This window comes from Bos indicus, chromosome 2 (assembly GCF_029378745.1).
Source record: "Bos indicus isolate NIAB-ARS_2022 breed Sahiwal x Tharparkar chromosome 2, NIAB-ARS_B.indTharparkar_mat_pri_1.0, whole genome shotgun sequence".
In the NCBI taxonomy this organism is placed as follows: domain Eukaryota; kingdom Metazoa; phylum Chordata; class Mammalia; order Artiodactyla; family Bovidae; genus Bos; species Bos indicus.
This window is the reverse complement of record NC_091761.1, coordinates 39,612,963-39,627,500: the sequence shown is the minus strand read 5'-3', so window position 1 is coordinate 39,627,500 and position 14,538 is coordinate 39,612,963.

Here is a 14,538-nt window from a genome sequence, read left to right as displayed (position 1 = left end):
TTAGTTTGTTCAAACCACTCTGAGGTAACTGATGGAGCCTCCTGTTTACAAGCTTTCCTGACAATTGAACAGTATGGATTAAGGGGAAGGGACACCCATAGAAGCTTGCAGGCCGGCCACCAAGTTAAAGAAGAATGAAATCTCTTCCTGTAGCTGTCACAGAAACTCCCAAATGCCAGCCGCGCTTTGAAGATCAACGTCGTCTGCAACCAATTGGCTCTAACCTGGTCTGACTTTACAATAGCTGGTGCTTTTATCCCTGTAGCAGTCTGCTGGTCCAGAACCAAACGTTGAGCTTTTATCTGTCTGATTTTCTGTTCAAATGCAAGGGAGGGTCCAAAGTGAAATGAACAAGTCCTTTTCATTCTTACCAAATAGGCCCATGACAAATGTTGAGTTATATAATTATTATTACTAGATTCGCTGGATGTTATCACCGCTTGTCGTTTGAGTAACCTGACTTTTAGCATGTGTAGACAAGGGGGCCTCCCTGATGGCTCAGCAGTAAAGAATCTGCCTGCAATGCAGGGGATGCAGGAGACACAGGTTCGGTCCCTGCATCTGAAAGGTCCCCGGAGGATGGCATAGCAACCCACCCCAGAATTCTTGCCTGAAAAATCCCATGGACAAAGGAGCTTGTCAACTACAGTGCATAGAGTCACAGAGAGTTGGAGACTGCTGAAGTGACTGAGCACAGCACATCAGACAAGGACTGCACCATTTTCCTTATCTTTTGGTGGTTCAGAGATACAGAGGTTTGGTATAGTTTTCCTTGCCTTCTCTGCATTCACGCGTGCTTACTCAGTCACTTCGGTCATGTCTGACCCTGTGATCTGATGGACTGTAGCCTGCCAGGCTCCTCTATCCATGGGATTTCCTAGGCAAGAATACTGGAGTGGGTTGCCATGCCTTCCTCCAGAGGATCTTCCTGACTCAGAGACTGAAACCATGTCTCTTAAGCCTCCTGCATTGGCACGTGTGTTCTTTACACACTGGGCCACCTGGGAAGCCCCATTTCTGGATATCACAGTTTAATCAGGACCATAGTATTTTTATGCCAGTCCTGTGAAGTTCATTCAGCCTTTATAAAATCACAAAAGCTTATAGCCAGAGTGCTATTTCTTAAATCAATTTGAGTGTCTCTTTTTTCCTTCTACAAGATCAGCAACTAAATGGAACATTTTCTCAATATAAACTCAATAGCTATTTCTTGTGGGTTAATATTTTGATTCTAGACAAGTCTGACACACAGCAGCACTCAATAAACCTTTTTGGTTGTGATAACTTTGAATGCTAAAACTCCTAGAAACTCCAGATTTCACTAAAAAAATAATGTCAGTCTTTAGATCTTTAGGACAAAGGAGTAATGCCACTGAAATACACCACCAGATCCAACTGTAGAGTTTACATGGACATCCAGATTTCCATTAAGTAAACTTTAAAATGCATAGGAAATTGTTTATGCAATTTACAGCTATGTACTAATGCATGTGTTGTTTCATGATGATGAACTTCAAAATAATTTGAAGGCCAAATTGCCTGTTGTTCCACAGCATATTTTCTTTGCCATATAAAAATCCTCTGGGGTTTCATGTAAATTTTAAAGAATATTTAAAGACGGGATGAAATATTATCTTTTGCCTAAATGTCACTTTCAGATCAGAAGCTGTGTAATTATTTGTTTAATTAAATTAGAGCACACATTGCAATGTTGCAGCAGTCTCCCTCCCTCAAACTTGAAGAACTGAGAGTGCCCTGCAAGCTTTATGCTTGCAGATTGGTCCTGGCCTGTAGGGGCCAATGGTCAAACCTAAACTTGAGCACCAAGCAGATAGGCACTTGTGCCTCCCCAAGTGGAGAGTCCAGAATCACTGCTGTTAATGTTGGCCCCTCATAATATCAAAGCCAAGCTCCTGAGATGTTGATTTCTGCCAAATGTGCAAATATTGCTTGCTAGCCCTGGGCTGATGTGTTAATTGGGGAAGCCGAATTGGTAATTTCTCAATAGATATGGCAATTAATAAATTTTTAAATAAAATTTCTTTATTAAAGCAGATTGCTAATCGTGGGGGAAGGGGAGAGTGGGACAAATTTGGAGAGTGGTGTTTACACACTACCATGGGTAAAACAGATAGCCAGGGGGAAGCCGCTGTATAGCACAGGCAGCTCAGCTCAGTGCTCGCTGATGACCTAGAGGGGTGAGGTGCCGGGGGAGGGAGGCTCCCGAGGGAGGGGACACATAGCTGATTCACTCTGTTGAACAGTAGAAACTAACATGACATTGTAAAGCAACTGCGCTCCAATAATAAAATAAAATAAGATAGCATAAAATAAGTTGATTAGAATGCAAAACGAATCAAGCAGATCTTAACCAAGCTATATTTGGATTGCTACCTGTGACAAATAAGGGACTCTTACTTCAACTAAAGGGTTTTTGTCCCGTTGATTGGGAAATGAGGAGAGAGATGGTCACATTACACAGAATTAAAACAAGTATATTTCACTAGGGGTAAATGAGTCATGATAAGACAAATTGGAGAGACATCTTAGATTCTTAAATATAATGGTAAAGATATGCCACCAATTCAAATAGTTTGGCCTGAAATATTACCCACCAAAATGTATAGAACTTTCTTTGTAGTCAATTTTGTAACTGGCATGTGAAAGAAAGCTATTTTGGAAAGTTAATTTTAGCTGGGTTGGATAATTAAGTGTAGAAAAATGAAGCAGCCTTGGAAGTTAGTAAAACTGTGTTGTCAAACCAACACATGACACATGAGCATAATAGAAGGCAAAAAACTGATTCTTTTAAGATTTTAAATGGATAAAACGAAACACTAATAATTTTAAAAAGCTGAAATACTTCATCTTAGTAGATGGGAATGAACAAGTCACAGATTCTCTAAGTGTTTGTGAGTTAAACAAATGGGAATTATGAAGTGCTGAGAACATGGATTTGAAGAGATAGAGCTAAAACAATGCATAAGTGGTCTAGGATTGATTCCATAATTTTCATCTTAAAGAATAATTTGCCCCATGAAGAACTAACCATTTTTTCAAACTAGTGATCTTTTAACACAAAATTTAGAAAGCCTATGATTTTAAGTTAAGTGTACACAACACTCCAAAAAATGAACACATCTTTCTGTCTTGTTTGGCCCATGATCTCCTTCATTTCTTCGTCTCCAGCTCATTCTTGGTGACTGCTGGGACTCAAAATCGGCTTCATGAAACACTTATAGCCTCCTGTGTGGCCCCATGACATACCCCAGAACTATCCAGAGGCGCTTCTCACTACTGAGGGCCAGAGGCATAGATCCCCATGCACACCCACCATTTTAATTTTGGCAGCTCTTTCTGGAAATTTAGGGTTGAAGTTCATTAGAACCTTTCTCATCCTGTCCTTCTGTTCCATTGCTAAGTTCCATCTCTTCTTTCTCTAGCCGTAGCCACATATCTGCTTTGTTTCTGTTTTCCTCCATTAGCATCTCTCCTTGGAAAGTTGTTCTCTTTACTGTTTAAGTAATAAGAATCAGCTATATCAGAACAGAGGCTTCCCTGGTGGCCCGATGGTAATAAATCCACCTGCTAATGCAGAAGACACAGGTTCAGTCCCTGGATTGGGAAGATCCCCTGGAGAAGAAAATGGCAACCCACTCCAGTATTCTTGCCTGGGAAATCTCATGGACAGAGGAGCCTGGCAGGCTACAGTCCATGAAAGCTGGACATGACTTAGTGACTCAATAACAACAATATTGGTACAGAGCAATTTTTCTTCCTGTAGTGTTACAAGTTAAAATCTCCATAAAAGCCAGATATTTCAGTTCTGTTCCAAACACTTAAAATTTTACACAACCAATTAAAGACAAATATTTTCAAGATTCCAAGATTCTCTAATTGAAACAAATTAAAATTTAAAAATATCTGATCAACACCTATAACTTGCTTGATGTTGGATATAACACCTATAAGTGTAGATGGATATAAAACCTATAAATTGCTCAGCATAGAGGTGAATCAAATAGTCACCAAAGATGAAAGTCATCCCAGAAAGGCCTCTGAGCTCGAAGTCCAGTTATGTAGAAATGAAATAAACATTCTGAACACCTGTACTTACAGATGTTTAACAAAAGAAACGATAGAGAAGTGAAACACCTCGGATTAAGCTTCAGAAATGTGTGTTTAAAATTATTCTGTTTCTTGCTCGTCACCCAAAAGAGAGCAATGTGGTCACTCAAAGTGAATTCAAGAGAAATTCAAATGGTGGGTGGCTTTAGCCAGGACTCGGGGGCAGCAGGTCTTTGCTGCCAACAACCTCCCACCCCTGGCTCAGTGGTAAAGAATCTACCTGCCAATGCAGGAGAAACGAGCGACGTGGGTTCGATTTCTGGTTCGGGAGGATCCCCTGGAGAGGGAAGTGGCAACTCACTGCAGTCCGAAGGGTCTCTAAAGAGTCAGATACCACTGAGCGACTAAATAACAACCACCCTCCACCCTCAGCCTTCAACCCCACCCCCTGGTTTTTCCTTCTGGACAGACCTGATTCTGAGAGCAGGTACAGTGGACAGATAGCTGAAAAAGTTGCTCAGAGCTAGGGAAACAGGGTTAAAATTGACAGGATAGTGGAGACTTTCTTCTTCCAAATTTAACAGCAAGAAGATACTAAATGAGAAAACGTAAGAGTCAGGCAGTCTGTTTTCTGTTTCTTATTTGGCATCACCCTTTTGTGTTCTCCACCCCAGCAGCCTCACTGTATATCCATCAAATCATGAGAATGCTGAAAAGTCAAAACTGGAGATACGTAATTGTTCCTGAAAAATCCCTGCATTCTGACATCTGTAGTGTGGAAAGGTCATTTTCTGGTTTGGTCACTTGATCCTCAGGGTCGCTGTTGTGATTCATCAGATATTTTAAACCAGTTCTTTTCCTTGGTATTTTAATGATTTTACAATAGAAAAAATATATTTTAATTTATTTACCTAGCATTACAATAATTATTTTCCTCTTATCCTTGGAAGAATATAAGCTTTTAAGAAAGAAATCCAAAAACCACAAGATAGTCAAATGAAGGAATTTTTATGGCAGTGCCAGAAAAAAATTTTTCTCCTTCTGTCCATATACCAGATCATTTTTTAAAAATGACATTCAAATGACAATCACATGGCACTGTCTTTGTGAAGTTGCTATGCACGATGGTGCTAAACTCTGTATTATAATATATGTTGCAGATGGCACCTACAGTGCATTTATGTAGAGATTTTGTCCACCCCTCCAAAAGATATATTTACTTATAATGATTCAAAACAGATGGATAGACAAATCTGTCTTCGATATTTAATACTAATATATTAATGTGTAAATGACTTATAACAATAGGTTTGTTTTCTAGAGTCTAATGCAATGGTTGCCATAAGAACACAAATTATGTGTACATTTTAATGCATCTATGCTTCATAATTATGCATGGTTGTGTGCTGTTATAATTGACATAAAATATAAAACAGGTCAAAGAGCAGCTATTAAAACTATTTTTCATTTTGCTTCTTGACAGCCTGCAACATTGGTGCCTGGTACATTTAATAGGGCCATACATGGAAGGCACAGATAGTTATAGAATTGCAGCCACATTAAAGGGCTCCAGAATTTGTACACTAATTATTTCAAACATTGTTTTAAAACTGATGATTTTATTTAGAAGTTTCCTATTTTGTGACCACAGAAGTGAAATACTTTTAAATAGAAATGAATGAAGGGATGAGGGAAGGGTATCATGTGTTTATGTGTGTGTGTGAGAGAGAGAGAGAAACAGACAGACAGATAGACACAGAGAATAAATGAAATTTTATTTGAAAATAATATGTGTCCTGAAATCATTTTTTTTTCTGCTTAGGTAAAATGAAGTGGTAGTCTCTTGAATTCTTTTGTAATGATGTCTAAATTTCCGTTTTGTGTAGTTCTCATGCTGCCTTCTTTGTTTTTGTTTTCTAACATACTTAAGAATCCTTTGGCTAAATTCTCATCTCCTAAAGGTTACAGAGGAAGAGACTTCAGATTTCTAATTGCTTAATCCACTTGCTGCCCCGTGAAGGAATTGAGCATTAATCCCCTCCCTTTAGCAGTAAGGGAGTAGGGGCAAGGTGACTTGCCCAAGGGCATCCAGCAAGCCTCCTGAGGTCTGGAATTGGAACTCTGAACACTTGCATCTCAGGCCGGTGCTCCGGCCCTGCTCCTGCTGCCTCAAGTGTCTGTAATTCTCCTGAGGGCCAAAATCATTTCATCCTCCTGCCATAAAACTCCAGGGAGCTCTGGGTGAAGGAAATAAAACCTGTATAAAATCAACCAAATGCAGTGCAAGTTTGACTTACAAAAAGTTTCTGTTATACTTTTCAAATGCAGAGATTTCTGGAACGGTGAAAGAAACACATGAAACGCACATGAAAGAATAAAGATTCCTTACCACCACTGTGATTTGTCAACATATTGGTATAATTCTCCTTTGTTTCAGAATTTTCATTTTAGAAAGAATTTTTTCTTGGTTTGGTTTTTTTTTTTTTTTTAATTTTTAAAACATGTTTATTTCATGAATATCCCCTGGAGGAGGGCACAGCAACCCACTCCAGTCTTCATGCCTGGAGAATCCCATGGACAGAGGAGCCTGGTGGGCTACAGTCCATAGGGTGGAAGAGTAGGACCCGACTGAACAACTTGGAACACACACATGCATATAGTTGATTAATAATGTTGTGTTAGTTTCAGGTGAGCAGCAAAATGATGCCGCTATACATATGCATGTATCTAATCTTTTTCAAATTCCAGAAAGGTAATTCTTCAACTGTTGGGGAAAGATTTTTTCCCCTCATTTATAGAACCCAAAGTCTCATATATTTTATGTGTTTTAAGTGTGTTTCTGTAAGTATTTAGAATGATTGCGGTGTTAAATAATGAAGTTGATAGGAAATTGAGGGAGACTGAAATGGAGTAACGGGTGGGAGGAAGCACAGGGGGGAAGCAGCTCCTACAGCCTGGCTGCCACTTTCCTCCCACCCAGGCTCCTCTGGTCCTTCTCTGAGTGCTCTCACACTGACCCCTGTGCCCACCCCCTTTAGACCTGCAGCTCTTACAAGAATCTTCCTGGCACTAGGAACTGCTGGGCCCTGTGGATTTCCAAAGACCTGATGTCAGTCAGAACTTGCTATTTTTCTTATTCAATTTGCTTTAAAATGCTTTCCTTTTAAAGCATTGAGGTTTTTTCCCCTTTGAGAGCTGGGCCGTGTGGATTTAGATAGAAATCAATGGATGGAATTCAAAAGATTTTTAATTGCTAATAATTTACTATTTAACTATTCCTCAGTGATCAGTGCAAAAAAATAGAGGAAAACAATAGAATGGGAAAGACTAGAGATTGCTTCAAGAAAATTAAAGATACCAAGGGAGCATTTCATTTCATACCAAGGGAGCATTATTGATGGGCTCAATAAAGGAAAGAAATGGTATAGACCTAACAGAAGCAGAAGATATTAAGAAGAGGTGGCAAAAAAAACACAGAAGAACTGTACAAAAAAGATCTTCATGACCAAGATAATCACGATGGTGTGATCACTCACCTAGAGCTAGACATCCTGGAATGTGCAGCCAAGTGAGCCTTAAAAAGCATCACTATGAACAAAGCTAGTGGAGGTGATGGAATTCCAGTTGAGCTATTTCAAATCCTGAAAGATGATACTGTGAAAGTGCTGCACTCAATATGCCAGCAAATTTGAAAAACTCAGCAATGGCCACAGGACTGGAAAAGATCAGTTTTCATTCCAATCCCAAAGAAAGGCAATGCCAAAGAATGCTCAAACTACTGCACAATAGCACTCATCTAGTAAAGTAATGCTAGTGTGCACAATAGCACACACTAGTAAAGTAATGCTCAAAATTCTCCAAGCCAGGTTTCAGCAATACATTAACCATGAACTTCCAGGTGTTCAAGTTGGTTTTAGAAAAGGCAGAGGAACCAGAGATCATATTGCTAATATCCTCTGGTATCACTGAAAAAGCAAGCAAGTTCCAGAAAAACATCTATTTCTGCTTTATTGACTATGCCAAAGTCTTTGACTGTGTGGATCACAATAAACTGGAAAATTCTGAAAGAGATGGGCATACCAAAGCACCTGACCTGCCTCTTGAGAAACCTGTGTGCAGGTCAGGAAGCAACAGTTAGAACTGGACATGAAACAACAGACTGGTTCCAAATAGGAAAAGGAGTACATCAAGGCTGTATATTGTCACCTTGCTTATTTAACTTATATGCAGAGTACATCATGAGAAACACTGGGCTAGATGAAGCACAAGCTGGAATCAAGACTGCTGGGAGAAATATCAAAAACCTCAGATATGCAGATGACACCACCCTTATGGCAGAAAGTGAAGAGGAACTAAAGAGCTTCTTGATGAAAGAGGAGAGAGAAAAAGTTGGCTTAAAGCTAACATTCAAAAAACTAAGCTCATGGCATCCAGTCCATTCACTTCATGCAAATAGATGGGGAAACAGTGGAAACAGTGGCAGACTTTATTTTTCTGGGCTTCAAAATCACTGCAGATGGTGACTGCAGCCATGAAATTAAAAGACGCTTCCTCCTTGGAAGAAAAGTTATGACCAACCTAGACAACATATTAGAAAGCAGAGATATTACTTTACCAACAAAGATCTGTGTAGTCAAGGCTATGGTTTTTCCAGTGGTCATGTATGGATGTGAGAGTTGGACTATAAGGAAAGCTGAGTGCCGAAGAATTGATGCTTTTGAACTGTGGTGTTGGAGAAGACTCTTGAGAGTCCCTTGGACTGCAAGGAGATCCAACCAGTCCATCCTAAAGGAGATCAGTCCTGGGTGTTCATTGGAAGGACTGATGTTGAAGCTGAAACTCCAATACTTTGGCCACCTGATGCAAAGAGCTGACTCATTGGAAAAGACCCTGATGCTGGGAAAGATTGAAGGTAGGAGGAGAAGGGGACGACAGAGGATAAGATGGTTGGATGGCACCACCGACTCAATGGACATGAGTTTGGGTGGATTCTGGGAGTCGGTGATGGACAGGGAGGCCTGGCATGCTGCAGTTCATGGGGTCACAAAGAGTCGGACACGACTGAACGACTGAACTGAACTGACATGTATGGATGTGAGAGTTGGAGTATAAAGAAAGCTGAGTGCTGAAGAATTGATGCTTTTGAACTGTGGTGTTGGAGAAGACTCTTGAGAGTCCCTTGAACTGCAAGGAGATCCAACCAGTCCATCCTAAAGGAGATCAGTTCTGAGTGTTCATTGGAAGGACTGATGTTGAAGCTGAAACTCCAATACTTTGGCCACCTGATGCGAAGAGCTGACTCATTTGAAAAGACTCTGATGCTGGGAAGATTGAAGGGAATAGAAGAAGGGGACGACAGAGGATGAGATGGTTAGATGGCATCACCGACTCAATGAACATGAGTTTGAAAGGACTCCGAGAGTTGATGATGGACAGAGAGGCCTGGTGTGCTGTGGTCCATGGTATCGTGAAGATTCGGACATGACTGAGCAATTGAACTGAACTATTCCAAATCAATAAAGTGCTATTATGCATTTTAATGCAACTGATGTTATTGCCCATATCAGGGAGAAAAGTCCAGAATAAACAAGCAACACCAATAACAAAACCAATAACAACTGTTATTTGTGGTTTAATAGATGTCAAACATTGGTCTCAATGTTTTACCTATATTAGCTATTTTAATCTTCATAAATTGAAAGTGAAAATGTTAATCGTTCAGTCCTGTCCAACTCTTTGTAATCCCATGGACTGTAGCCCGCCAGGCTCCTCTGTCCATGGAATTCTCGAGGCCACAATACTGTAGTGGGTAGCTATTCCTTTCTCCAAGGGCATCTTTCTGACCCAGGGATCAAACCCAGGTCTCCTGTTTTGCAGGCAGATTCTTCACCACTGAGCTACCAGGGAAGCTCTTAATTTCTATAACAATCTACAGTTAGGCATGATCACTATTCCTTTTTATGGGTGAAAACACTGAGGTACAAAGAGATTGAGTGACCACTCCAGGTCACAGATGTGTTAAGCAGCAGATCTGGGTTGCATACAGATGGCAGTTGAAATTGTCTTCTTGTTCTTCCTCATTTAGAGAGATGAGAATGAGTGATAATGGTGCAGGAATTGCCTGATCCAAGGCAGGAAAATTCTAGTCTTAACTGCTTTTCACTTTGCATTACCCACCACAATTCACACCAATTTATCCAAGAAAAACCCTCCAAGATAAAAATAAGTATTAATAGTAATAAGAATCAAATAAAAATAAAAACAGAACGGTGACTTCTGTGGTGGTCCAGTGATTAAGAATCTGCCTGCCAATGCAGGGGATTTGGGCCTGATCCCTGGTCTGGGAAGATCCCACTTAACTGCTGTGGAGCCATTAAGTCTATGCTCTGCAACAAGAGAGGCCACCACAGTGAGAGGCCCACACAGGGAAGTGAAGAGCAGGCCCCTGCTCACCGCAGCTAGAGAAAGCCCACGTGCAGCAGTGAAGACCCAGAGCAGGCAAAAAGAAATAAATAAATACAAACCAAAAAACATGCAGAACTATTGTGACCTCTAAGAGTTTCCCTTGTAGCTCAGCTGGTAAAAAATCCTCCTGCAAGGAGACCCTGGTTCAATTGCTGGATCGGGAAGTTACCCCAGAGAAGAGATATGCTACCCATTCCAGTATTTTGGGGTTTCCCTAGTGGCTCAGATGGTAAAGAATCCGCCTGCAATGTGGGAGACTTCGGGAAGGGCATGGAACCCACTCCAGTATTCTTGCCTAGAGAATCCCCATGGACAGAGGAGCCTGGCAGGCGAGAATCCCCATGGACATATAGTCCATGGGGTGGCAAAGAGTTGGACACCACTGAGCGACTAAGCACAGTGCATTGTGACCTCTCATATAAAGAATTTAAGCATCTTCCAAAAGAACATATCTGATTTTATCGGAAATATAAGCTTATGACCTAATGCAATTCTGTTGTTAGGAATCTCTAGTCATTGGTTTTAGTTTTATATAGTCCCATCCCGATACTTTTTTGATTATGAAGGTACAAAGGAATGGAAACAAGACACTATGATATTGGGGGTTTTTCTCCTTTCAGTTGATTGCTGTTACATGAAGAATTTTAGCTGTCAGAGCTCTGTGTTTATTTTGATACTGTTGTGGTCCTACATCTATTGTGCTTACCTTGACATGTCTTATTTCTGAAGGGCTATCTGAATCTTGACGTCATATCTTAAGTAGTCCTGAAAATATATGTTACTGCTTTGAGATATCTTGCTTTGGAATTCTACATAGTTTTGTCCATTGGACTTTGCCATATTCATATTAGGATACAGTCTTCCATAAAAGAGTCATATTAATTATACCACAAAATGCCAAAAGTTATAAATATTGGCTGTATCAACTAAAGAGTGAAGAGTTCATGACTGAATCATCAAAATTTATCCAATTTAGTTTAATAACCTCCCAAGTCCCCAGAATACATACAACTGTATCATGGGCTCAAGAATCTCACAGTATTTTTTCAAACACTTTTGTACAACCAAGGGAATAAAGCTGCTTTCTCTGTCCATCCCATGTTTACGCATGAACGGATGCCAAGGTAAGCCAGTTCTTGCAGATGCCTTGCCCACTTGTCCTATCACCGTCCCCAGGATTGATTTAGGCTTCCTCATTTCCACCTGATGGAATTCAGCTATCTCCTAAACTATTTTCTCTGATTCCAACAACCACTGGTAAAGCAACACCACACCCTCAATGTCATTCCGACTGGGTCTCCCTCATGGTGGTCTTTCTTCATTTCTAATAATTTGCCAAGTCTTTTCCTTTGTCAAAAGCTTGAGGCGGCTCTTTAACATAGTGAAGCGATGACTCACCACCTGGAAGCTGCCTGTAGTTTCAGGCCCTTTCCACATCTGCTCTACACTTCAGTGACACAGAGCGGCTCCCCATGGACACATCAGGCCCCAGCAAGCTGCTGAGTCTATGTGTGATGTTTTTGCAGCTTAGAGAGTCCCCGCTTGCTCCACTTCTCTGCTACATAAATTCTTGTATTTAAAAGCTTGTCTTAAATGGTACCTCCCTCTCAAGTTTGTATCCTCTTTTTTATTCCAACTTCCTGTCCCAGGAAGAACAAAATCACCCCTTCCCTAAACTTCATCAAACCTTGATTATGCCTCTATTTATAGTAATTAGTACATCTTATTTTATTAGTTATTTATCTGACTATAGTGGCTCTGATTGGAGTAGGCAATGGCAACCCACTCCAGTACTCTTGCCTGGAAAATCCCATGGACAGAGGAGCCTGGTAGGCTGCAGTCCATGGGGTCGCTAAGAGTCACACACGACTGAGAGACTTCACTTTCACTTTTCACTTTCATGCATTGGAGAAGAAATAGCAACCCACTCCAGTATTCTTGCCTGGAGAATCCCAGGGATGGGGAAGTCTGGTGGGCAGCTGTCTGTGGGGTCGCACAGAGTCGGACACAACTGAAGTGACTTAGCAGCAGCAGCAGTGGCTCTGACGGTAAAGAATCTGCTGGCAATGCAGGAGAACTGAGTTCAATCCTTGGGTCAGGAAGATCCCCTGGAGAAGAGAATGGCGACCCACTCCAGTATTCTTGCCTGGAGAATTCCACGGACAGAAGAGGCTGGTGGGTCACAGTCCATGGGGTTTCAAAGAGTCGGACCCGTCTGAGCAACTAACACTTTCATTTTCACTGATAGAAAACCACCTCCTTCTGGTCAGAGACTTTGGTTGATTCATTTGTTTAGTTCTGGGCAAGGACCTTGCATGCACTGGAAGTGCAATAAATATGAAATAAACTAAGGACAGATTTCAGCAGTTTCCTAGATCACCAGGTGGTTGCTGTGTGCCTGGGCTCCTTTTCTGTAGAGCAACAGGGAGAGAGGCCAGTGGGTCACATTCTGGCCAAAGCCAAAGGTATCCATGGAGACTGGAGAGTTTGGCCTTGGGAACACAGGGTTAGGGAAGGGGCAATCTTCCTGATCTGTGTATTTCCAACATGCCTCAGAACCCTGAACTGCTTTGCAGTTTGCACACAAGAGATTCTGGAGAATCTGTATAGCATTTCTGCTTCTGTTTTGCATGATGAGAGTGTGGGGGTAAGGTTGGAAAGAAGGCAAACATCCCTTTTTCTTGTACAAGCATATGCTGGGAACCCTCCCTGGCCTCTAGACAAGGGAGAGAGCCAGGCTAAATGTGTGATGCTAAAAGACTTGAGGGAAAAGAAAGAAAATAGATGGCACATTTTATAAAACTGAAACTCGTGGGATGTCAAGGAATTCAAAACACTTTTATTGCCTTAAAAACCTTCACATGGCACTGGTTCTGTGTATGTCTATTTTTCCGGTAACGTAAATGGGAATAAAGAGCACTTCTTGTCTCTCCAGGCTGTCCGTCCCACTTGTTATTAGTAACACAGGCTTACATTGTAGCCCACATGGTGCCTAATCACAACCAGTCTTTATAAGCAACCAAGCCAGCTGGGGAGATGGTGTCAGATCAGATTTCAGTTTGGGATGAGGCTGGGGTGGGGGTGGGGGATCAGGAAATCTAAAATACGAGGAGAATGAATCTTAAATACCCAAAGAAAAGACTCACTGGTCCTGTATTCTGTTGTCTTCTCTTGGACTCAGAGTGACAAAAGGAAAGGAAGGTTAGTGGGTTTTTTTTGCTACCAACAGTACAAATATCCACTGACAATTGTTGAGTCAGTCCCTGGGGAGAGAGAACAAAAATGACTGTAGGCTTTGTTTCTCCAAATGTCAAAGGTTACTAAAATAGGAATGAGAAGAGATGAAATGGAAACTTTTAGTGCTGTATGATGTCATTCCATCTGAATCTCATTCAGGACCATCCCAACGCCCCGTGCCTTGGTGAGCATGTTTTCTTACTGTCTCATCTCCCTCTACCTTCCTCCATCTGCATTAAAACCAAACCAAACCAATCAAAGTTGAATTCAAAATAAAATTAGGGAAGTTTGAAAGATGTAAATATTTTAATGGTTTTGAGTTCATAAGAATTAATTTTGTCACAAATTTTAATTGAGAATTTAACATTATACCTATTGAAAATAATTATTCAAGAAGTATAAGAAGAATGCTAAACTCATCTGAAAGTCTAATATTTGGGATCACCTCAGTTAATGTTTTGGTGAATATCCTTTCAACATATCTGTTTTCCACATATACATAAATATTTATGATCTATCATAGATGCTGACCTTATCATAGGCACTTATCGTTTGTTTTATTATTTTTCACTAACACTATGCCTTACATGTCTACTGCAATGTAGGAAGCTACTTATTACCATGTATTTCTGAAGAAGTATTTGTTATCACTCTTCAATAATGATGTTGTTGTTTAGTCACTAAGTCATATCCGACTCTTTTGCGTCTCCATGAACTGTAACCTGCCAAGCTCCTCTGTCTATGGGATTTCCCAGGCAAGAATACTGG